This window comes from Grus americana, chromosome 4 (assembly GCF_028858705.1).
Source record: "Grus americana isolate bGruAme1 chromosome 4, bGruAme1.mat, whole genome shotgun sequence".
Taxonomy (NCBI): Eukaryota; Metazoa; Chordata; class Aves; order Gruiformes; family Gruidae; genus Grus; species Grus americana.
Genome location: NC_072855.1, coordinates 82352722 through 82377592, shown reverse-complemented (window position 1 = coordinate 82377592; position 24871 = coordinate 82352722). Strand labels below are relative to the sequence as shown.

The following is a 24871-nucleotide window of genomic DNA, read 5'->3' as shown; positions in this document are numbered from 1 at the left end:
ATTCATTTGCTCATCTGCTTTCTGTCTTCCTATATTAGTACTCATTTGTAACCGACGCAGTCAATGCAGATTTCTCCATTCATTTCACTTAGGTAGTCCAAAATGATACATTGGCTTCTGCCTTTTGACGCTGCTAACCTTCACAGGACCCCCTCTGCCTGCCTTCTCCTTGCCTAACACAAAACGCCTTATTCCACCCAACGCAGCTTCCTGACCGCAGTCTGTTTTTCTCAGCTGGACGCATCCTAAGCCGCCCGCAGTCCCAGTCAACTCAACAAGCTACTCGCTCATTTAAGGACACCACGTAACTCGAGCGCTCCGCAAGTTCCAGAGTTGAGCTGCAGCGATATCTGCCCTAACTTATCTACTCCATCTAAAGTCTAAAACTTACAGGAAAAAAAACAATTAACAAGATCAGACAGTTCATGACAATATACACTATGGCGCAGATAAACAATAACGTAAAATTCTGATCAAAACTATCAAGGTCCTCGCACACTGCTATATAATTCTATTCTTTGTGGAAGAAACGGAGGCTTGGATTTCACATCCCAAAGACTTCCTTGATAAACAAGCAACCTCTCCGACATACCACAAGGCATCTAGCCAACGCAAAGCAGCATTGCTGCTAACAAACCACCTTTCCAGCCAGAACGAGCAGCCATCTCCGATACTTCCTTCCGGACAACGAATGCTCCGAAGAGACTGATAAATCTCAGGACTTACAGCTGGAAGGAAGCTCAAGAGGCCTTTGAGCCCACCCTCCTCCTTCAAAGCAGAATTGTCTGCAGTTTAACTCCTTCTGACAACAGACAGTTCCACACATCTCAGGAACTGCTCCATTTTCAATATTTTGCACTAGCTTCTGCTGTTCATTTTACAAAATCTGGGTAGGTGTCAACATCAGCAAGGCAAGAGGTCTGTTTTTCCACCTGCTCCATCTACGGGAAGGAGTTTGCATGACAAGAAACTGAGAAACAAACCAACTTGTCAGGATCTGAACCTTCCAAGCTCCAGACTGCAGCTGCTAGGCAAGCAGACGGGGCACGCAGGAAAACGCTTACGCTCAGATGATACCAGCAGAGCGCAAAATCTCAACGTCCGAGACCTCAACTGCTGCGTCAGGTAAAGCCACTTGAGCCTGATTTGCAGATGCGAGGCAGCCAGACTTCATTGCCTGCTAAGGCCACTGCTGGTCAGTTTGCAGTAAAAGCTTTCATAACCGATATAAACGCTGAAGCACCAGCATCAAGCGCTGCAGGCAAACCAACCCCTTGCAGATTCCACATTTGAAACTGAATCAGAACAATGCCTCCGGATTCATTTACAGCCGTGAGTGGAGGACTTTCATTTCAGCTTGCTGTCGCTGGATTGAAGACTGCAGGAAAAGGTCGCAGCCGTTCCAGTGAAAGAATGCACGGGGATGCTCATTGCCCTTGCACTTAACTGGCAGACAGAGCCCTTACCCTTTTCTTTTGCTCTGCTCTCCCATTCAGAAACTGACTCTTGAAACAATCTGTGACCGCAAAGAAGCTGTGCACAATAAATAAGCTATGACCTGTTCTAACTCTTGGGTTTTCACGTTGCTTTGTTTTAAGCTAAGTAACAGACTTGCTCCTTGCCAGCTGAGTATCTTTTAGGTACTTTTTCAGCTATTTAGCCATCTGGCCAAACACACATCACCCTGAAGTCAAAGCCTTCCTTAAACACCGCTAGCTAACAGCGACACAGAACTATGTGCAACTGAACACATTTCGGTTTAGTTACATGCCTTCCAAGACGCCTTTCTCTGCTAGTTCTAATGGATGATATGCCACTGAAATCCATGAGGTGGCATCCATTTATACCAACAGATAGTTTGAGTAATGACTCAGTATTGGCTTCAGAAGCTGCAGAACATACTCGTTATTCCCTGTGTCAGTATTTCAGGTATCGATAGGGCACAAGCAGCCCATCTTCCTTGCTGTTTTTCTTATTCTTTGCTTCAGCACGCCTAAGCAGCCTAGGCATTTGACCTCAGACACACAGGTTACTGTGGTTCAGCCGATACGGCGATCTTCTCAGTCACACGCCAGCTTCTGGCAAACACGACATAACCCAACTCGGGCATCTGACACGCGCCCAGAGACAGATGATCTGTCCCCACACGTGGCCAACTAGCTCCCTCTCCTCTCGCGAGTCTGCGCTCCAGCTGCAGGTACAGCTCCACTCTCGACTAAATAGCTGCTGACCTAGCACCGTTTCCAGCCAACACTAAGACGCCTGCTTACCTTCCGAGCCCGCAACTAGGCTGCCCTTCGGCAAGAGAGGGCAACGAAGTACTAACTGCCGCAGCCATCCCGGACTCGCAGCAGCGGTAGTACTATTAGCTGAAATAGCAACGGCAACCGGTTATTTTCCTTGTTATGTCCGTGGAAATTAACACAAAAGTCATCCCTCTGTCTTCAGCCCTTTCTCCTACGCTTCTGCGTGGCTTTTCCAAATATCTCTTTCTACAGGCCTTGGAGAAGAGAAATTATTTCAACGCTTCACTCAGGAGGCCCTTTTACTCTTAACTGCGATTAGCAAAGCAACCCGGGAGACATTTCATGCACACAGCTGAGTTCTGCAAATAAGAACTGAAGGTTTAGAACTGGCCCGGCTGTGAGGAAAGCACTCCAAAAGCTTTAGCACTGCTGATGCTAAGGCAGAGCGACAACTGTTGGCATTCCTTTCCAGTTAGTCCGATGACTTACTTCTATAGCAGACAACATGAAATCTTCTTTATGCTGTTAAAATCAGGCTCCTACCGATGACAAAAATTAAAAATCTTTTATTCCCACCGCAATGAAAAACTTTATTTTAAGTGCCTGCAAAGGATTTTGGAGTTTCACATCTGGAGTCTATTATTTAAAAACCTGCCTTAAATTTTTCACAGCAAAAACACTCTGTTTAGGCATCAACATAACTTCCACTGTTCCTTTTTCTAAGTACGACATACCGTCCCCTAATACCTAAATTCACTCCTGGTCTTAACTCCAATTTTGTTTGTGAAATAACAGAGCTGCCCAATCCTAACTGCACCGGCACATCAGAAGCACTTGTCTAAGGCCGATGACGTTTGTTGACTTGCACATCTGATTTGCACGTGGAAACACACCGGCTGAAGGCATTTCCTGATAACGTGTCTAGTATGGCCAAAACAGTTTTTCTTTCGTGCTTGCCAACAGATTTTCAGGACTGACTACCTATTTCAGATGCTTACGTTTCTCTATTTTTCTTCTCTGGATAAATAGTTAAGAAGCTTGGTTTCAAGGCCCTCCACATCACTTAAAATTAGTTCTTCTCATGATCGAGTTGCAGCATTTGGCATTTCTAGAAAATCTTATACTATTAAATACAAAGAGACTCACTTCTGTGGCAATTAACAACACTCTGGAGAAAAACAGGTAATCATCAACACATTAAACAGGTTTAACCTACCCAGTTCCCATTACAGAAAACATCTGGTGCCAGCTGCACAAATAACGCCAATACTTTAATACTGCAAAGGAATTAGGTGATCTAAGGGCCACCTTCATATTCAGCACAAAGGAAAACAACATAGGGAAGCAGCCTGTGACACACCAGAGTCCTCGCCTTTGCCTTCCTTCATAAAAACTCCACCCGTTTTAAACCCGAGGCATCGCCTGGCTGAATGTTAAAAAGTTAAGGTGACCGAATAGCACAAAACAGACTTTTATAAATGCTGCCATCTCTTAATTTCTTATTTGTCTTCAACAAACCGATGCGTTGCGTGGCTCTCCTTTAATGTCTGCGCACTGAGTTATTAAATAAATGACTGTGTGCAATGGCAGTGGCCCATGACACACAGCTATTTCTTACTCACAATGCAAATTCAGCTGGATGGATGAAGCTGTCATACCGCATCCTCGGTAGGATATTTGTTAGCCTCATTTTGCTGCTGTCACGGGCTATATACATTACTCTGGCCTACTCTCATGCCAAGCGAGAGTTCGGAAGTCACCACTGGGAAAACAAAAAATGCAGAAAGCAGCACAGAAAATTCTGTTTCTCGATATGGCTTTCAGAAGAAAACGCAAAGAGAAGGTTTATTACAACGTAGAGAACGCGGGGGTTTAGAAACACGCGAACACGTTCAAGAAGCACACATGTCTCGCGCCAGGTTCTGAGGCTGAATTTCAAAACGCTTCTGCGATTCCACGATGGGTGTTCTCAACATTGTCTGCTCTGGTGCACCTGCGATATATCCGCTGATAGCCGATATAATTAGCATATGAAGGATCCAGGGAATGAATAATTACCCTCTAAGTGACATCAAGCATGGAAGATAGGGGAAGCCAAGGAGGGGCTAATACAACTGAGCACATCCGTGCTCCCACCACCAAACAGGCCCAGCTCTAGCACCAAGTAGTACAGAAAACCATCGGCTCTTCACATTCAGTCACACGCCGGGCTCTCCAGCAGTACTATTAATCCCAGCGGTGATTTTTGAGGCAGGTACTCACATACTACCAACAGCTGCGACACAGCCAACGCCGCTTAAGGAACACTACCGAAACTCAGCATCTTTCAGACAGGATAAAAACGCTTGAGCATCTCGGAGAAGCCAGGAATAGTCATCGTATTTCTCCTGGCAATTCAATCCTCACAAGATAACTGCTTTTACGCATTCAAGTCGCCGCAATCTTACCCTATAAGTAGCGCCCTAATGATCTACACGCAGACACACGCAACCACGCCACCACGTACACACATACACACGCACACGCGCGCATACAGATTATAAAAGCCAAAATAACTTTGGCACAACACAAAGAGGTGGTTGTCAACAAAAACAGATGGTCAAAGAATTGGGCAAACACTCAGTGTTCCAGAAATGAAGCTTTTGCTTTCATTCAAAATGCCACACTTTCTTAACCAGCTCCAGACAAGAGGATACACGAAGCCAGTCAAAAGCTCGCTTCCTGCCAGGCTTCTCTGTTTTCATGACAAAATTAAGAGTCCACAGATGGAATAACTCAAAGCTAATTTTTACACAGGTTGGTTTCCCCTCTCTCCCTCCTCCCCATGATTCCAAACAACAAGAATAACATATTGTGGCAAATTAAAGCAACAGCTACAAGCGGAGGGGGGGAAGTAGAGTTGCAGTGTGAGGTCATTTTGTTGCTATGCCTTCGGTATGAAGAGAGCTCTATTTAATTCAAGAAATTATTGCTTTTGCACTTTGACCCAGGAAGCCTGTTTTAGCTAGAAGCCTGACAACAGTAGGCTCCACCATTCCAAGTTCTGGTTCGTATTTCCTCCCAGAGACCGAAGCCGACTACCTGATCCTCCCTCTCGCCTGTGACCCGACTCCAACCAACGTGAAATAGCCCAAACTTTCTGCCAGCCCTCTTATTCTCACTGCTCCTTCCCCTCTCCCACGCTCCCACCCTTCCATTGAATCAGAGAGAGCCCAGCAGAAAGCAGACGAGGTAAAATCCCGTCGACCAGAAGACGCCTAGCCTGCGGCACAGTCACTAGTACGCGAGTTACCTCTCTGAAACTACTGATACAGGGAGCTAAGTTCAAAGAACGAAAACAAACACAGTGTTGAGAAGCAATCGTAGTTAACAAAGAACGCGTTCGCCTGGACCTTTTGAAAAAGTCAAGTTCAGAAAATTCCAAGCAGCATCTTGAATTATTTTTCATTTGCCTTCAAATGTACACTCCCAAGTATTCGCCCAAGAACAGAGGCCTTCAAGTACGCAGACTGGATTTAGAGTTGCCATCTCAAGGAGCTGCCATTTGCCCATCATCACCGCCCTGTCACCTTTTACTTAAAAAAAGAAGAAAAGAACTGGGGTAGAGCAGATGTGAAAACTTTTGCAGAACCGAGATAAAAACACGGTGTTGTTGGGACACAGAAAAAAATAAATCTTTTTAAAGGATGCATAAAAACACCCAAAGCTTTGAGCAGAAACAGAATGCCATTAGCCAGTTCAATATTATATCTGTTTCTGAAGGGTGAATTTGGTATAAATCCACCACAGTTTATGGAAGCTCTGCCCAAATGTCTATTTTCAGATATTATAATAATACTGTAGTCCAGCACTAACACTGAAATAAACCCTCTTACAGGACCAGCAGCTGCCATTAATTTTGGCAGAAGTAGTAAGTTATTTGGAACTGATTAATACCAACATTCACAGCAGCTGAAGAATATCAGTCTGACAGGAGACTTTGCCATCTTCCCTCCAGCCTTCTGTCAACTCGAGTACAGAGCATGGAATGCAGCAATAGATTTCCACTTAGCATTTATAAGGAACTACTACCAAGCTACAGTTTAAAACAACCATCCTATTATATAAGGCTCTGCATGTTTAACAAGCCTTAGCAGAAGCACTAAGATAGCAAGAATTTTTGCCTTGGGGCAGGCTGAAGAAAGTTTCTTTACTAAGACCCTCCTGGCTCTTAGCGCTGCATTTATCCCCTTTTTTTGTTAATCTTTCCAGAAGTAAAATTCCAACTAACGTATCCAAACCTCAGTGCAATTTTTTTATAAATTATTTTTTAAGTCACACATCTGTCCTGCATATAGCTGCTCATGGAGCCTTATACAGTACTCACAGCTGTAACAAAAACATTATTTTCACTTTTTTAAACATATATTAAAACTATTAAGCTATTTTGAGCATCACCGAGTAGCAAGATATTCTTAACAGGATGAAATAACCCATGTTTTACAACGCTACATCTAGCGCTGCTACAATGGGGAGAGGAAGCACTGATGTTCCAATGAGTATTAGGGCCAACATAACACGCTGTACCTCACATTTAAGAAACAGTATTCCCAGTTTAACTTACACAGGTTTTTACAGCAGCAAATCCCAACCTCTCCGTTCTGCAGTCTCTATAAAAGCCACGACACGCAAGACCGTAATCGGTATGAGTAAATCCTTGCCACATCACAACTTCAGCACGCAAGTTACGGACTAAGTCCCAATACACCGATTTTGCCCTGACTTGAAGTGGAACCGTCAGCAAACAGAACTACCACGCTCCACGACACCTAGAAAAAACCTAAACCCACATGCCTAGATTTCTTCAACCTCAGATCACTACTTCAAAAAGTCACCGTCACCATTCCTCTCAAAGGACTCAAATGATCTAGTCCCTCCTCCCATTTTCTTTCCCCACTAGAACGTGCAAACCTCCCGAGCGCTCAGTCCCTAGGGCAGAACACCCATTCTGTTTGTCTACTACATTACAGAGAGTTTTCATACACCACTTCCCTAGCGCAACTCCGTAGAGCAAAGCTAGTTTCACCACATACATAAACTACACAACTGCATCCGGATTTTCTCCATGTAAAGCGCCCATTATTTAACTGAGCTAAGTGCTCATTAGCCACAGCCAACACTACAAATGGCTGAGGTTAGCTGACTGAAAGACTGACCTTTCTGAATATCATGCCTCCAAAATAAACTGCACCATCTACAGTGTTTGATGTTCTGGTTAATTGGAACCCCTTTTTCCTACATTTCGTCAAATGCAGTAAATGTCACTGCAAATTTGAAGTGACAAGAACTTGGAAAACACATTTAATTTCCCAGTGGCAGCAACAAACTAAACCACTGCTTGCGCTGTGCTTGTTAGAGCTGATCTCAAAGGTCCAATACATAACAAAAGTTTGAGGAATGTTCATTTACACATGAGCTGCTGCCCTTTGACCTCAGCAGTAGTTTAATTGATGATGATGCATAACGGAGCAACTGCCAAATTAGCTGCGTGTAGCTATGAAGACAAACGCAGCGAGTTGGAAACTCACAACCAATAGCAGACTCTGCTCCAGTCCGGTGGCTTTACCTCACCAAACAGCCCACCTGAAATCTAAGGACAGGCCAGGTCAAAACCTTCAGGCCACTGCAAAGCCACACCTTACCCCAAGACAGAGACGCCTACGTGCACTCCGGCTTGGGCATATCCAGAAAGAGCTCACAGTTTTGACCCTCACCTTTTCTTCCCAATCCAAGTACCTTTCCGATATAGAAGGGTTGAAAGCTGTCCTACAGAAAAATAACCTCAGATCTTGACGTGGATCGGGATCTTAACTCCTACCCTGAATCTCACGTTTTGGGTCTCTAGGAAATACTAGACCTTCTGAAACATTTTTCTGTATTGTGTCTTGCAATAAAAATTCTCTTTTCTGCCATGGACTACGAGTTCATCTGCTTCCATACACAATATACTTACCACAGTCCAGTCAACTGAAATACTAATTAAAAGATATCCAAAACAAAACACAACCCAGCACAGATGATTCCATTTAGGCAGCCCATGTTTTGCCACTTCATGAGGTTTTGGTTTTTTTTTCACACTTGGTTACTTCCTACAACCTCCGTCAGTTTCCTCTTTAAGCTTTCCATAATTTAATACACATCGTCTCTTTCAGTGTATATATAGTTATGTACATAAGCATACACTCACTCAAATGCCAACAACTAAGTTTTAGCCTTAACCCATTGCTCTTGACAAGGTCTTAAACCTCAATATACCTTTCTAATGGACACCTTCAGCTGAAAAAACGCAAACCCGCAAGTCCTTAGGAAGACTAAACGTATTTTAAGTAAGCTTTACCACGCGCACCTTTTCACAGTCTCAAGTGACAGAAAATATGGTTCCACATCCACAATGAATGTCTCCTCCTTAGTGGATTTAATGCCTGTCATTTAAGATACTATTTTCCTTTCTGTTGGCTGCACGATACAAAATCGCCACATACCGTTTTGCTGTTGTGACAGCACCGTGGGGGGTAGGGCATGCACAAGGTTTCACAGAAGACAGATCAAGTCCTAACCCGGGTATAAAACCATCTCACATAGACCTTAGAAACATGATGGAATCTAACCACAGCAGCTCCATCTAGATCAACCCAGGACTACCTATCCTTCTTTCACCTTCCCCCCCCCACCGCCGGCAATTAACACAGCCTTCTCCTCAGAGTTTTCGAGGGTCTATCAGACCAGACGAATAAGCGTTCAGGAGAAAAAAAAAAAAAAAAAAACAAAACACAAAGCCACAGCCACTATACCTACGTAATCCACGCAATAACTATATTATGCCTACTGCAGAGTAGGACTCTGTGGACATACCTGTCCACAGCTACTCCTCTGTAATCAGAGGGGCTACAGACAGTCTATTCCGGGGAAAAACAGAAGACAGCTCATGCAAAAGTAAATACAGTTTTCTGGTTTTGCTTTGTCCTTTCTGTACTGATCACAGAGCTTATTCTGCCACCTATGTTCTTGGTCTTAGCACTCTGCAGTCAGTGCCACGAAGCCACAGGCTGTCATTAACAACGCATTAGGATTTCAGCACTTCTGAAGAAGCCTTACAATAGATCAGTTACATGCTGGTAAGTCCCCTTTAATTTTTCCTCCCCCATACGACAACCTCATCCTCTGTTGCCCTTTTGCCCACCACACAAGGCCCAAACAGCACGTCCGTGCCGTGCATTGCTTTTCAGAGTATATCCCTTGATGTACATTCAGGCTTATTTCGATTCAAGATTGTGCATATTTAACATGACAGTCTACACACAAACGCTGCAACTGTTGCTTGACCAAGTACCAGATCCTGAGCAACAACCATCTTCTACTGACTTGAAGGTCACCCACACCTTCAGCTCTTTTGCAAAAACGCACCAATGTCAAGCAAAGTATAGAAGACAACAATCTGCAGGCAGGCCGGAAACAGCGTAAGAAAGACTTTGCGGACTACTGCGTGAGAGTCACAATACAGCTGTTAAGAAGCAACAGTTAAGTATCTCTGAGAACAAGCTGTAGTACCCTTTACGTAACTCTTCCAGCAGCAAGGTGAGCGATGTCAGATCACTGCAAAGCTGGGGACAAAGCCATAACCAGAATATAAGAACAAGTCTTGAATCAAGCCTGCCAGAGTCATTTAGGTAATCCAACAAGACTCATTTCATTCGTCGTTAGCTCCGATATCTTTGCCAACTTTTGCACACTCAATGAGTCATCCATCAACTCCAATACCCCGCTCTGTTTTGCCAAGGCTACCCCAATTCACCACTGCCCCAGGATCCTTAAAGGTCAGGGGAACAAGCTCATCCATCTCCCTTCTCCACAACCCCCACAGACCAGAGCTTTCTCTGCTTTCTTTCAACAACCATCAAAGTCAGTGAGAAGCCCTCATTCGGAGCTCTCTTTGTCCTACGTGATTTCTGCAGTAGTAGGTTTTTTTTCCCAGAAGAGCACCTGCTGTAGCTCACACCAAAGAATCACCTAGCCCAGCGTGCTGTGACAGCAGCCAGAGGCGGACACCTTGCAGAGGGTACAGGAATAGAGGCGGCACATGGGGACGCTCATTCAGAACGCTCTCCTGGTCCCCAACAACTTGCAGCTTTGGGACTTCTTAAGCTCAGGATGGCTTTTCTGTGTTTAACAGCTCCCAACGGATACCCCTTCCAGGCACTTGTCCCGACTCCCGTGGCGTCTGACGAGCCATCACTCACTCGGACAAACCTATGCGCAAAGTGGCCCTTTGCTCCCCAGAGACCTCAACGACCGCCTCTCGCTGCTCAGCCACACCTTCCATCGCTACCACATAAAGTCATCTGGATATATCAGCGCAGACAGCTTGTCTAAGGATCCTCTGCCATGAGAACAAAGGTCCCTGTCCTCTCAATACAGAAAAGACAGACAGCAGACATATGACAAAGAAACCCTCATTCTTAGACATAGTTCTGTCAAACATTTGGAACCCACCGTGGCGTGGGAAGATTCTGACAAAACATTAGTAAGCCAACTACCCTGCACTGTTGCCAACTGCGTCTTCTCTCAGTAATCCGGAGCTCCTCCCTCAGGCTTCTGCCACCTGCACAGCGGTTAAGCTATACGGTGCTATTAAAGGCATCGCTGGCATTCTTCCTGACAAGGCCTCCCAACTGCACTTAGTCTGGCAAGGATTTGGCACATGCCCTACAAGAGCCCGAAATAAGCGTGTAGTGTCATCCCGCCCCCCGTTTACCGGTGGCCTGCAGGTTATCAATTATTTGTTTTCTATAACCCCTCCTTTAACTTCTTCCGCAGAGCCTCAGGTCCCTCAATTGGGAGCATCCCCCACAGAACCACTGGTAGCAGACTTAAGCCTGAGCCAAAGTAGACACAACGTCAGTCAAAAGAAACACAAGAGAGCTATTCCTTCCATCGCTGGATTTATAGCTCCCTATAGAGCACAGAGAAACCGAAGCTCCAGTCCCATATTCCTGCTACATGCTGTTAAGCGAGGCAAGGCCCTCCCGCAGTCTGAGGGAGCCTGCAACTCTCCTTGACTAACAGGAATTGCAATTAGTTCTTCATTTCTTTCTGTGCAACACTAGCACCTCTGAGCAGAGGCCAGTTCTTAATGCGTTCAGCTCCCAGCACTATGGGTTCCAAGTGCTCTGACGCTGTCCATCATCTACTGCCATGACAAACTTATGCTATTCACAAGGAGACTCTCCCTTCCTCCCATCTTGCTCTGATCAGTCCTAAATCTATTGCTGCTGACCAACCTCCCACCCATTCCTATGCTCTTAACTTCCTTCATCTCTCTTCACAGAGCAATGCTGCATCTTAAGACCTCAATTCCTACAGGAGCTCTCTGGAGTCGAGCACCTTTATTGCTGTGCAAGAAGATAAAAAGCAAAAAGCTGAGGAAAAGGAGAAGGGGAAGGTACTTAGAAATCCTCGCTGCAAGGTCAGCCACTAATACACTATGAAACTGTTAACCAAGAAACTTAAATTTAACGTGCCCCTTGGGTGAGATCACGAACATTCCCTTATATTCTGTCTCCTTTTGCCATCAGTCCCTCGCCTCTGCACTGCCCCCTGACAGGACAGACCTCCCGAGACATGTCTCACAAAGCCTGACTAACCAGCAATAGTATAGGGGAATTGGGCAAACATCCGAAGACCGCCCCACCGCCCGTCCCCCTTTCTCCTTCACTCCATCTCCATCTCGATTTGGATTCCATCTTCGCCCTACTCAGTAAGGATCCCTTAGCATCTCTGCTCTGGGCAGCTGCTTAAATAATTCTAGGCCCTTTGGAGCTAGTACATTCCCTTTTCCACAGAAAGGGAGGACCCTGCCACACGACCCCAAAGACCCCGGTCCAGTTCTAGAGACTGCTCAGCTTGCAGCAAGCCTTGGCACCCAGGCATCGGGATCAATGCATTTCAACTAGCAGCAGCTGTTAACTCCCATTCTCTTTCAGCAAGGCTTAACCCTTTGCAACTGAACTATTCAAAAGCTGCGGGAGCCAACTACACAGCTTGAAGCCTCTGCTCTTACACTTCGCGTGGGACAGAGACTGGCTTTCAGAAGCATCAGGTGAACACATTACCTTGAGGTTCCTGACCTTGCACACCTTCACCACACAGCACATGCAAGCCACAAGCCATCGCCCCCCAAAGCAAGATTGTCAGCTCCACATTTCACATTGCTGTTTTTCCTAGCACATGTGATACAACATTACACCACCTGGATTAACACACCTGGTTTCAGTGAGCAGTGGTAAAAGCCTCCCGCAAAGCTAACTACTTAGCACCACCAAACATTCTTAAGGTTTCACTGAGGGTGAGTACCCACCTTACACAGGACAAACAAACCCATCTTCTTAAACAAACCCAACTTCTTCAGCCAGAGAAGAAGTTACAAAGGTGACTCGAAGTTTTCCACCTTTGACTTGTCATTAAGACTACTGCCTCTCACCCAGAACACAAGTAACCCCGTTCAGATGAGATTTCCTCAAGTAACCGACCACAAGAGGAAGAAACAGTTCCTGTTCCCTGAAAGACCAAGTGCTCTATTTTATCTCCTCCATCACACAACTTCTTCCCTAAGACACCAACAATTAATACCATCAGCTGTAGCTATGTCATTCAGAACCAATCACTCAGAATCATTTCACTTGCTCTCACATTCCCAGGTGGCAACTTCTAGGCCCACTGACTGTCTATTACACAAAAAATGATATTAAAAGGAAGAGTCTACTAAAGACACAAAATGGACTAGGTTCCATTGCTCCAGAAATTAAAGAACCAATAAATTAGCTATCTCCAAGAGAAGAAGGTGTTTTCCATGCTCTCTTTTCCACTCACCAGCTGAGGCCTACCTAACAGCTGAACAGGATAGCTGTTCTTAGCTCTGCCAGCAATACCTCTCTGCCTCCCCTTACATCTTTTTCCCCAGCCTTTACCTGCTTTCTCCATTCAGAATGCAGGCTCTGCAACACAGCTTGCCTCGCACTCACTTCTTCCAACACCTGATACCACAGGGCCCGGACTCTGAGTGCTATACACGCAAGCAGTAACAACAATCAGAAAAGTACCGATTCATTCTGTACAGACTCCCACTTGCACCTACAAGTTTGCAATGGTCTCTGCAGTCACAGTATATACCAGCACTTTGATGCTATAGCAGGGCAACTCTTTCGTCTCAGAGCAGATGCATTACAGAACAAAATCCTGCCCGTGTCTAGCCATCGTGTTTACTCAGACATCATTTATTTGCAGTCTGCTTTTCCTCCATTCTGCCTCAGGCCTACATCAGGTCAAGTAGGCCAACCCTAACCAGAAGCAAGAGCTCTCTAAAGCCTCTATTAGCCAAGTGCAGGCTTTTGTATGACTGAAAGAAAGCATCTCTAACGAGAGCTTTCCTTCCGGCTCTTTGATTAAGCTTAGTGGCCAGAACAGCAAAAGTGACAGACATGTTCACCGTGGGTCTTAAATTTAGCCTGTGTAGCCAGCCAAAACAACTGCAGCTGATTGAATACGTGAACATGCACTACACAATGCAAAGAGACAAAACCCTGAAAAGGCAGGCAGAACTCTGCCCCGTAGCGCTGCCGATTTTTACAGCCGTTACCCCCAAAAAAGCTTTATGTACGTGCGTACTGAGCATTGCGGCCAGAGCTTCCAGCTTCGAGGTCTCTACGTCACAGAAGACTTATCTGAAGAAAAACTGTAGCAGCAGAGATCTGTGTACGTTTCCTTTGATAACGGAGCAAAGAAACCAAGGGAGAAGAAGTACGCAGAGTAATGAATGTATCATAGCAATAGTAAAAACTCCAAATATAATACAACTCAGTGAAAGCTGAGGTCATTACCATATACTTCATTTTAAGGATTTTTACAAGTCAATATAAAGAGCAGCAAGGGAAGGGTTCCTACAGTGTAGTTTCTGAGATGAGCAAGCAGGAGGTTCCTGTATATGAAGACAAATCACAACAGTACTGTTCTGGAAGAGAAAAAGTAGCAGATGCCTGGGATTCTCTACAGCTCTTGGAATCCCCTTTATACATCCTAGTGCCAGGTCAAACGCAGCACTCTATACACTCCTTTTGAGCTGAGACTGTAAGCGATATATTCTGGATACCTAGCTGCCTCTTCTTCAAACACCCACAATCTTATGATATTCACCACAGCGGTACTTTGCGCACGCCAGGGGAACGTTCCCTCCAAGTCGCGCATCTGCAAAGGAACGCACGATGGACAGTCCCTCTCTCTGTTCTGCAGATACGCATCGCTGCGCTTCACTTTGGAAGCTGTGACTGTGTATAATAGCCAGTTCTAGAATACAACTAGTATGACCAGTACAGAAAAAAGAGCTGAACACTCACTGTGAAGAGCCGCTTCTGTTTTCTTTAAACCATCTATAGTCAGAGGGTTAGTACGTGCACTTTGCACCTTTAAAAACAGACTGGAACGTACGATTTTGCCGCCTTTGTGCTGTCAGCTAAGATAATTTTTTAAGTCATCCACTGCTGTGTGCTACGCATAATTGAAAAAATGATTTTGGATAGATATTACAGTGCTCCAGCGACATTTCTTTCACTCGACCAGCATTATCTGTAACAGCATCCGTCTTCCTCAAGATGTGGTGCCGTAGACGTCGTCCTACTCAAACCAATTTTCACAGCGGTAGACAATTTGTCTCGCCTTTATTTTCTCCACCAAACATACCTCGGGGAAGTAAAACTTCCCCACACGTTTGGCTCTTAAGTCTTCCCTACAGTTAGTTCATCTGTATAAGAAAGATGTATCAGTATTTCTTCCACTGAGAGAACAGCCACCTCGTGTTTTCCTGAAATTATCATACAGATAGCTTACAGAGCAACTAATACAATTTTCCTTGTTTAGAAGTCAACAGATGTTTAATATTGCATCTTCTGTCTATCCTGATTTGCATCACGCTTGAGGCGCCAAAGCTGAGAGGCTAGCCACAGAAACAGCCGATGCTGTTGAGCCTGGCCCAGGACCGCTCCACTTGTAGAACAGGACACCAAATAGCCCGACCCGAGGACCTTAAGACAGTAACAACTAGGCGCATTCTGCTCTTCAGCTAGGAACTCTTGGGGGAACCAAGGCAACGCACGAGGGCTGAAATTCAAAGCTTCGCTTCACTTTTAAGCACTAGCTAACTTGTCTTCAGGAGAACCTAGGCAAGGCCAGCTAACTGAAAAGCGACCCAACGAGAGGAAGAACGTCACGAAATGACCAAGGAGCCCCCGCAGTTTGTTCCAGGGATGGCTGGAATCCCAGTGAGCTGGCACCTCCTCACATAGCCGAACCAAGCCTGGAGAACAGGCTTCCGTCTAGCATCAATCCTTGAGCTCAGTGCAAGGCTAATGAGATAAGCCGCGAGACCCGCCTTATTACACGTGAAATCAATCTCCCCTTTCCCCGGCCTCAACATTTATGACTGAGGATACAAAATTCAGTTATTAGCCAAGAGATATCAGAGGTGCCTAACCCAAGTCAAAGCCCTTGGGAGAAGACTCCCTGACACACAGCTACCGGACCGGTTTGGCGCAATACAATGCTCTCTGTGGGACCGGACGGCCAAGAGCAGCATCTAGGATTTGAAAATTAAGGAGAAGGGAACATTCAGGGAACGTTTACTCTCCACCTTGCCTAATGCGCTAACACCGCATCTGCTAAACCAGAGAACTGTTCCATCGCTTTTCATTTTTCATCTCTCACTCTGCTCAGATACCACGTTTACAGAGACATTAGTCAGAAAAATGCCCCTTGGTACCACTGTGATCTACCCTGGTCTGACGCACTTGAGAAAACAGTTAATCGCCTGCTCAGAATTAGGCCAGAACCAGAGTCCTTTTTCTCACCACAACTGCGTGTTCTTTCCTCCTGTCGCATGTTCCAGGACAGCTCAATGAACATGACGAGTCACGTAAAGATGGGACCTAGACACTCTACAACCTTGCAGACTGAATTCCTGGCATACTGCAAGTTAAAGGCTCCTCTATCTTCCTATCTCTTAAAGCCTAATAAAAAATTATTTACAGTCTCTGTGGGCTATCCAGTTTAAGCCTCTCCAGCTCAAGTATGACACTTTCTGGGACGCTATTAGGTTTCTTACGGTGCTCTGACGAGCAATCACATCTGTACCTGACTGTCAGGGGACACTCTTGGCTGAGCCAGCCACCTTGGTCTATTGCTGAGAGCTCCGAAATTTCTCAATTGAAACGTTTGAAAGTTAATGAACCCTTCTAATACAAAGCTCCCACAGCTCAAGACTTCTTTTCTAAGCCCGACACATGGCAGACACATAGGAAAACCTCTCTTTTCAAAACGTGCCAAGGCAGGAGGCCCGACTCTCAGACACCGCAAACGGCCGACAGTCGTGACCAAAAGGCACGACCCGCCGAAGGTCCGGACCGCTCCGCCGTTTCACACTACGCTCAATGCCACAGCAACTGCCTGTAGCTTTGCACAGATAAAGCTATCGCTTTAAGTCGTGATTTATAACAATCGGGAAAAAGAGACAACTCACTGAAGAACTAGTACACAACTAGAAACCGGGTCAAGCTAAGCAGCTTTGAAGGCAACTTGTACACAGGCGCCCATTTAACAGAAAACTGTAAGCATATGAGACAGGACAAGTAATATTTTTTCCCTTTCATTGTAATGAAAATCCCCAACTGACCCTGTGGTGGGGTGGGGTTTTTCCCCACCTCCACCGAGAAAAAAAGCAATGTTTTAAATAGGGCTGGCAATAAATCACAGGCACTCGCTCGATAAATACGCACGGCTGTTTGAAATGGTCAACCACTTTTAACTCCCTGAAAACAGTTATCAAGTCACAGCCATCGTCCAAATGCAAAACTAATGTAACGAAAAGCCTCAGGAGGCAGCTACAAAGAAATGTCACAGGGGAAAAAAAAAGTGAGAAGCTTTTCACAGCAACAATTTACTTGGGTAATTTTTTATTTGAACTTCAGCTCAGGTTTCAGGTACACCTTTCTGTCAGGCACAACTTGTACCTTCTTCAAGTAGCAGGATCTAGAAATAGAGCCCGGCTATTGTATTCTCTCTGCAGTTCTACCCCCACGTACCACGTGACTGAAAACTGTTTGCCCACCCATTTTTAACCTCTGAAAGCCATCAGTACCCCAGCACGCTGTTTCAGACACAGAGAACTGCTAGACATCTTTACAGGTATTTAAGAAGTTCTTCAGCCAAAGGCAAGAGCAGGAGGCAGCACAAAGGAAACCCGACATCTCCGTCCCAGAAGAGCCACCTCCTTCCCCGTTCTACGCATTTCAGTCAACCCTTCCCCTCTCCGGTACCGCACGCCTCGTCCAAATGACACCGCGAGGCCCAGGGATACCACTGCACTTAACCGAGAGCGTTACACGGGATCGGATCGGTACGTACACGCACAGTGCGGGGCAGACTACTGGGCTATCGTTGCAGCAGAGGAGGAAGGGACTGGCTTTTGTCTTTTGGTTTTTGGGTTTTCTTTTTTCCCCTCTTTTGAATTGCTAAGCCAGCAATTGGGGCTGAGAATGGGGAAGGGGGAAGGGAAGGTAATCTGGTGAACAGCTGGGGCCCATCACTTTTCATTGCAGGTCTTGGAGAGATGTGGTTGACAGAGTGATGCACAGAGGCTGTCCCAGTTAATGACTTCACCATTCTCCATCATTATCCCCATCATTAGGAAATTAGGAGGACAGAAGGTATTTACTGTAAACCTGCCACCTCCCAAGGAGAGATAAATAGAAACTGATAAATGGGATCTTCTGGTGCTGTTCGTCTATTAACCTTCTGCTTCCCAGTTTAGGCATATGCGTGCTAGCCTGCCATTAATATCCAGTAATTGGCATAGCAGTGGGCAACGCTATCTTACCTTTAGCGTACGACCGTCTCCTGCGCTGCATGCGAGTGCACAACTACACTTGCACCAGATCCCTGCTAACCGGGCCAGCGAAGAGCTCCCGTGCAGTCGCTTGCACTTCAGCTCTGAAGTCAGAATTACCAGTCAGACATGGTGGGTCTTAAGGCGAGGCACCAATTTGCTCACAGCAGACTTAGGAGAAGGAGAGATGGGTAGAGAGGGCTGTGTGTGCATGGCTTCCCCTCCACAGCAGCAAGAAAACAGCAAATAGATACATTTGCACCTCAAGCTGAGCTGTCGTCGGTTCTGTCAGCCTACCTCTAAATACAGCTCACGAACGCCTCCAGGGAAGAGAGTCCCACTTCGCCGCAGTCTCTGAACACCAACGAAAGCCTTTTCCTCACCGGCTTGAAGCAAACTGTTCTGCAAACTGTTAAAACAAACAAGCTTCAGAGGGCTCAAAATTTATAAAATTATTTTCCTAGTCAAAAAGTAGCCCACATTTCAGCAACTTCTGGGCTAACGCTTCTGCGGTGCTCCCTCACTGCACGCCGGGAACTCTCTGCGTACCCCAATTTGCTTTACCCCCAACAAAACCGAACCTCTCGGAAAGGACTCTGAGATCAACTGAGGCACCACCTCCTTCCTCAGCAACCAAGCCCTGTGAGGCTGAAGCAAGTGCATACTCAGAAAGACCAGGATCTTACCTGAACCAGCCCCCCGCCCCACCACCACACAGAGAAAGCGGGCCCACGTGCAAGTAAGGCAAAGAGCGCTCTCAATCTGTTTATTCCACCTGCAACATCACACCTCTCCTTAGGAAAACCTCACCCTGCCACTACTTTCTTCTGTGTATTACGTGACATTATTAATTGCTTTTACTTACCCTACCTCTAAGCATTTTCCTTTCAACCAGCATTATCTTTTCCAATTCTCACGACGTGCAGATAACTACAACTGAGAGACACCAGCTAAGATCATACTGTATTTCTGATGAGGAACAAGTTAAGCCACAAGTTACCATCAACTCTGACCCAAGTCTTTTAAGACTCCCATGTTATTATGGCAATTTTTAACACCATCTAACCTTTTTCAGAAGCTCAGGAAAAACCAAAGACCTGTTCTTGCATGCACTATCCTAGCAAGCAGGTCATCTGCTCTACGTTGGATGGATGGCTCCAATGTCTCGGGGTGCAAGTATTTCTCTCTTCTAAGCTCTGGTACCATCTACAGCTGCGCACTCACATCCAGATAACATTTTCCAAGCTCTTATTGTCAATAAGCCTTTTTCACTGGAAAAGGAAAAATAGAACACGGGAAACCACTGAAGTTGTGGGGTTTTAAAGAAGATAAATAACTTGCTTCTTCAACTAACTCAGCAGAGACATTACTGAGTCAGGACATGAAAACAAGAAGTAGCATCAGATGGTATCCTGAATAAACTGCCATAAAATTCAAGGGGCACACAGGCCTAACACAAACAGCGGCTGCATTGCAACAGCTATCAGCCTCAACACGCACACAAAAAAAAAATCGATAAGGTCACAATGCCAGCTCAAAAAGTCTGACATACTTTCAGTTGTCTGTATGGTATCATTCAAAGAATTCAAAAACCAAAGACCTTTTTTCTTATTTGCATATAACCTAGTCAAAAATTGACAGGTCTAGTCTCTATTCATTTAAGCATAGAAAAAGAAAATATTTGAAATGAAAAAGTATTAATGGACACACAAAACCAAAAAAAGCGCCAAGACCTCCATTGGTGCTTCCTGACACAGGCTTTAGGACTCAAGGAAATCTCTGCTTACAAGATCAAAAAAAATATACAGCCTTTAAATTTTGGAGAAACAGAAGGCCAGGTAAAAAACAGAGAAACCGCTACCCTTATTGAAAAATACTATGCAGAAACAGCCTGTACGTGAAAGTCACCTCAAGTACTGCCATCGCAGGGAAGCTTCCTTTATACAGAGTTCAGACCCCCCAGTCTTAAGACATACTGGATCATAATTGGCTTATTTGGTGTCAGAAAGCACTTTTTTTTCCCCAGTACACATGCCTTCAATGCAAACAGGCATGACAATTCCGTCTTCTTCCAGCCTTTCCCCTTTCACTCAAGGCAGAGCATAGTGGTGGCATCAGCGGGAAAACCCCTGCTGCTGCTACACATTTCAAGACCTTGCACATCCGGTCTGAACCAAGTTTGTGTGTGGGAGCATTGAGTGCAGTTATCTCCTCCCCACATCCACGCCGACCCTCCCAAAGCCAGGCTCGTGACCGTAATAAACCACGAGCCTAACAAAGAGCTCGTACAGCTCTCGGGGGGCTCGCCCCATTGCGTCCACAGGAATGCAGAGCTAAAGACTCTTTCTTAACCCGGTCCCACCATCTTTTACCACAGCCTAAAAATGCGTGATCCTGCACAGATACACAATTGAGCGCTGTGCCGCTGGCTGGTCCGCAGGTAGAAGTTGTGTTTGCTCCTTCTGTGCACGCTATCTTGTACACATTAATTCAGCGCAGGAGACTAATGAAAACGTGACTGTGATAGCGAGTTCTAACAGTAACGCAAGTATTAATTTCCATCTGTCTAAGCAACTGGCAGTGTCCATCAATTATGGCGATAGCCAACTAACAGTTGCAGCTGCAAAATAAAAAAAAAGCAGAATTAACATTTCAAGTTACTGTCATTCACCTGAATTTTTTACAGTTGTAATTAGCAAGCTGCAGAAGCTGTCAACAATCAACATCAGCCAATCTGTCTGCACCAGGAACCCAACTGCCTGCCAGAAATTGTCTTCGACAGTTTTTTTTTCTCCCTTTTCTTCCCCCCATTGAATTTTTTCCTTCAAACCTCCCTAACACTCTCTTCTTTACCACCAGTCACTAGAATTAAATGTGTCAAAACAGAGGGAGACAGAATGACTGACGCTTAACTGATAAAGTCATAATTATTTCCTTCCTTCAAATCTCAGTACAAAAATGTGCTGCTGTCTCTTTCCCCATGACTCTGCTTCCCTGTCAGTACAGGAGCAATATTGCAGCCGCTTCACAAAATCTGACCCTTACCTAGCCCTAAACGATTCTCATTTGGAGATACAAAGAAATTCAAAGAACCATCCCTGAAGGGCTACTCTTTGATGAGCACGTGCAGCTGTTTCCCATTCCTTAAGAGAGCTTACACTGTTTACAGTATCTACCAGTTCCATTTATCTCTGGCAGCGCAGTCTGCAGGACAGCAGACCCTCAGAAACTCCAGAACACCCAGCACTTCCATTTTTTTTTTTTTTTTGTTATACAACACCACACAAACAGGAAACAAAACAGAAAATAACCAAATAAAGCACCAAAACTAAAAGCAAACACCCACCCCCAAAACCCAAACATTTGCTCCTTTCAGTGTTAGCCAGAAACCAATACTTTTCAAACACCTGAAAGTATGCAAATCTTACTCTGTCATAAAGAAACATCCTAGAGGAAAATAAACACCATGAAGCAGTGCTACTCAACTTTCACTGGAAAGTTTTGTTGTTTCTTGGGTTTTATGGTCCTTTTGGGTTTTCTCTGTTGTTGTTTTGCACTTTGTTGTTTTGGGTTTTTTTTAAATAAAATCCCCACATTTTTAAAACTATTCATTCTCCTTCAAACCAAGTTGTGCACAGACAAGATATACTTCCTTACCAATTAGGAGTTCATTTTTAACCCTTGCATTTCTAGTAGCAGACATCAAATTACATTACACATACTGTAACTAGACACAGACCATTGTAAATGACTTGGGATAGTTTGCTCTCCCAGAAGCATCACCTCCTATAATTAACTCTTAATTGAAGTTATTTCACATGGATGAGCTCTCCTTTCCTACTGAAGCAGCACTGAGGTCATCTCAAACATCGTGACCAAAGAGATCTCCGACTGTAACACAGCGGTGGAAAACATTTAAAACAAAATACTGCTTTGAAAGGAAGCTACAACAGCCCACTCCACACACATGCACTGCTATCTGACCTCTACGTAATGGGTTAATTAAACTGCCAGTTGAGCAACCACAATAAAAGAACACCGTCACGGCAAAAAAAATAAGCAGCACCTCAACAATTTTTCTATCGCCAACACAAAAAACCATAACCAAGTGCCAATTCCTTTTCTTAAGGAACCGCTGCAGACTAGAATTCATACACAGCTTTTACATAGAGATTTACAAACCTAATGAAGTCAGTATAAAATTTATAAATTAGTATATGCCACATTATAGAGGAACAGACAACTCACATTGCAACAGTATAAAGGGCAGCGCTGAAACCCCTTCCCTAGTGCTCTTACACAGATAATATTTATAAACTGGAAAACACTAAGAAAAATATGCAGTTATTAAAACAAAATATCTGAAGGAGAGGTTTAGAAGGAAACTTCCTTAGCACAAACCTTCCTTACCTACCCAAAAGCACAGCAAGCAAGTACCAAAGAAAAAAAGCTACTACTGCAAAGACAGACTTAAGGCCTCTTGGCACAAGCGGAGCCAGCGGACAACAATGGGCAGAGTTAACTTGTTTTGCAAAAAGCACAAAACACGACAAAGCCCTTCTTTACTAGCCAGGCTGGAAGATACAGAAATGCTTCCAGCCTCTTACACAGAGACACAGCCCACCCCACCCCCAGCACCCTTCATGCTTTCTATGCTTTTCCCAACAGGGCTAAATACCCGCTTTTCCTCACAGGCAGCCCGCAAGCCTCTGCTCCCAGAAGTAGTGGGAAGGATATGGAAGCATTAGACTTAATTGGGAACACGAAGCTGACACCAGGAGTTAGCCTCCCATGGCACCCACACCTAGGAGGTGAGACAAGGCACCCCACCCGGCCTCAGCACACACCGTAACACAACCATAACCAGGTGCTTCCCAACCGGCTGCGGCTTTCTTACCGACAAAGTCCAGCCGCGCTCCTCGGGACTCCCGGACCGGGGCTGCCCGCCTGCCCTCCCCTCAGACCACTTCCAGAACATTCCAGGCAGCTGCAGCGGGCGGCCGCCGCCCCAGGCTCCACCGCGAAGCTAACACAGCCCCTGTCCTCCTTCCGGAAAGGGTAAAAAAAACCGACCCCTGCCTAATATAACCTTCCGGCTGCCCACCCCCCCCCCCCCCCGCTGGGCCGAGCCGAGCCCCGCCAGCAGCCGCCCCCGCCGCCACCTGAGGGGAATCAGCGCCGCCACCTGAGGGGAAACGGCCGCCCGCGCGAGGGGAGCCCGCGCCGCCCGCCTCGCGCCCGCCGCAGCTGAACGAAGGCGCACGCCGCCCCGCCCCGCGCCTCGCGTCCCCGGCCGTGCCACGAGGTCACGTGCACGCGCCGCTAGCCCCCCCCCCCGGTCACGAGGGCGGCGCGGCGCCCCCTGCCGGCGCGCCCCTGGCGGTACGAGCGGTCCCCAGCGGCCGTTACGGCACCGTCGGCACGCGGGCGACCAGAGCACGTGACGGCCGGCCCGGAAAGCCCCGGCAGCACGCGCCGGCCGGCCAGCCGCGAGCACCGGCGGAAGGGACGGGCCGCGCCGCGCGCCTGCGCCAGGAGCACCCCTTGCACACGTGCCCTGGGCGCACCACGTGCCGCAGCCACGTGCCGCAGCCACGTGCCGCAGCCACGTGCCGCAGCCACGTGCCGCGCCGTGAGGCGGCGGCTGCACCAGCGCGTGCCCGCGCCCTGCTCCTGGGCCCGGTCGGGGCGCGCGCTCCTGCCGCAGCCCGCCAGGCCTCTGTGCGTAGCCGCCCCGCTGCAGGAGCCCGCGCTTAGGCTAGGCTTGGACTCACACGGATACCCGGCCCGACAGCAGCGTGCGCTTTCAGCACACGGAGGGGGGCGCGGGCCCTTCCCCAGCCGTACCCGGGGGTTTGCACACGGCCGGGGCCCCGCTTCCCGGCAGGGAGCTGCGGGGGGGGGGGGGGGGGGCTCTAGAGCAGAACGCGACCGGCAGCTCGTGTGGATGCAGAACTTTTCAGATGAGCAGATGAAGGAGGTCAAAATGTGACTCGGCTGGCCAGGCTCTCCCGTGCACGCCAAGCTGTCCGATTGACTGCAGGGCGACCGAGCCATCTTGTCCTTCCGGCAGGCAGGAGGCATTGCCACGTTTCATGGAAAGTACAGAGACAGAAGCGTGCGTGCGGAGGAAGGGGGTGGCAGAGGACTGAGAGAGGCGCAAGGGGAAGGGATGGATGAGGGAACGCCGGGTGTTGAGCTGGAGGCTGTTTTGAGGAACGGTATCAGCTCCAGCAGCTAGTTCTAGCTCTGCCCACCTATTCTGTAATGGACAACCGGAGTATTCGGTTCTGGTGTTCAGCTTTCTGCTAATTTAGCGCCAGTTCCCTAAAGTTCGCCGTTTCTGTCAGAGCATCTCAGCTGTTTGGTGCTTTGCACTGCTTGCTCTCTGAAGAGCCTAGCTGTCTAAATGCAGAGCAGCCGGGGAAAACAGGAGCGCAGTGAGCATCAGCCCCACGTGGGAGTGAGCCTCAGCACCTGAGCACGTTCCTGAAGTCTGCTCAGGCAGGAGATGCTCTTCCCACCCAGGGCACTAAGCAGAGACAAGACCTTAATGAAAGTGGCGTCTTAAGCTTTGAAGTGCTGGGAAAAGATCTTTCTCTTTCCTCTGAACCAAGAAGCGCAAAGTTTTGTGTCAAGTATAAAAGCACGCTAACAACCA

General features: G+C 46.7%; 1 long non-coding RNA gene across 1 annotated transcript in view; it reads right to left on the bottom strand.

The window, feature by feature from the left end:
* Positions 1 to 18580, bottom strand: part of LOC129205949 (uncharacterized) — a 276829-nt gene extending 258249 nt beyond the window's left edge. The window contains exon 1 of the long non-coding RNA XR_008576931.1: positions 18508 to 18580. This is a non-coding gene — a long non-coding RNA (uncharacterized LOC129205949). The remainder of the gene's footprint in view (positions 1 to 18507) is intronic.
* Positions 18581 to 24871: the final 6291 nt, after the last annotated feature.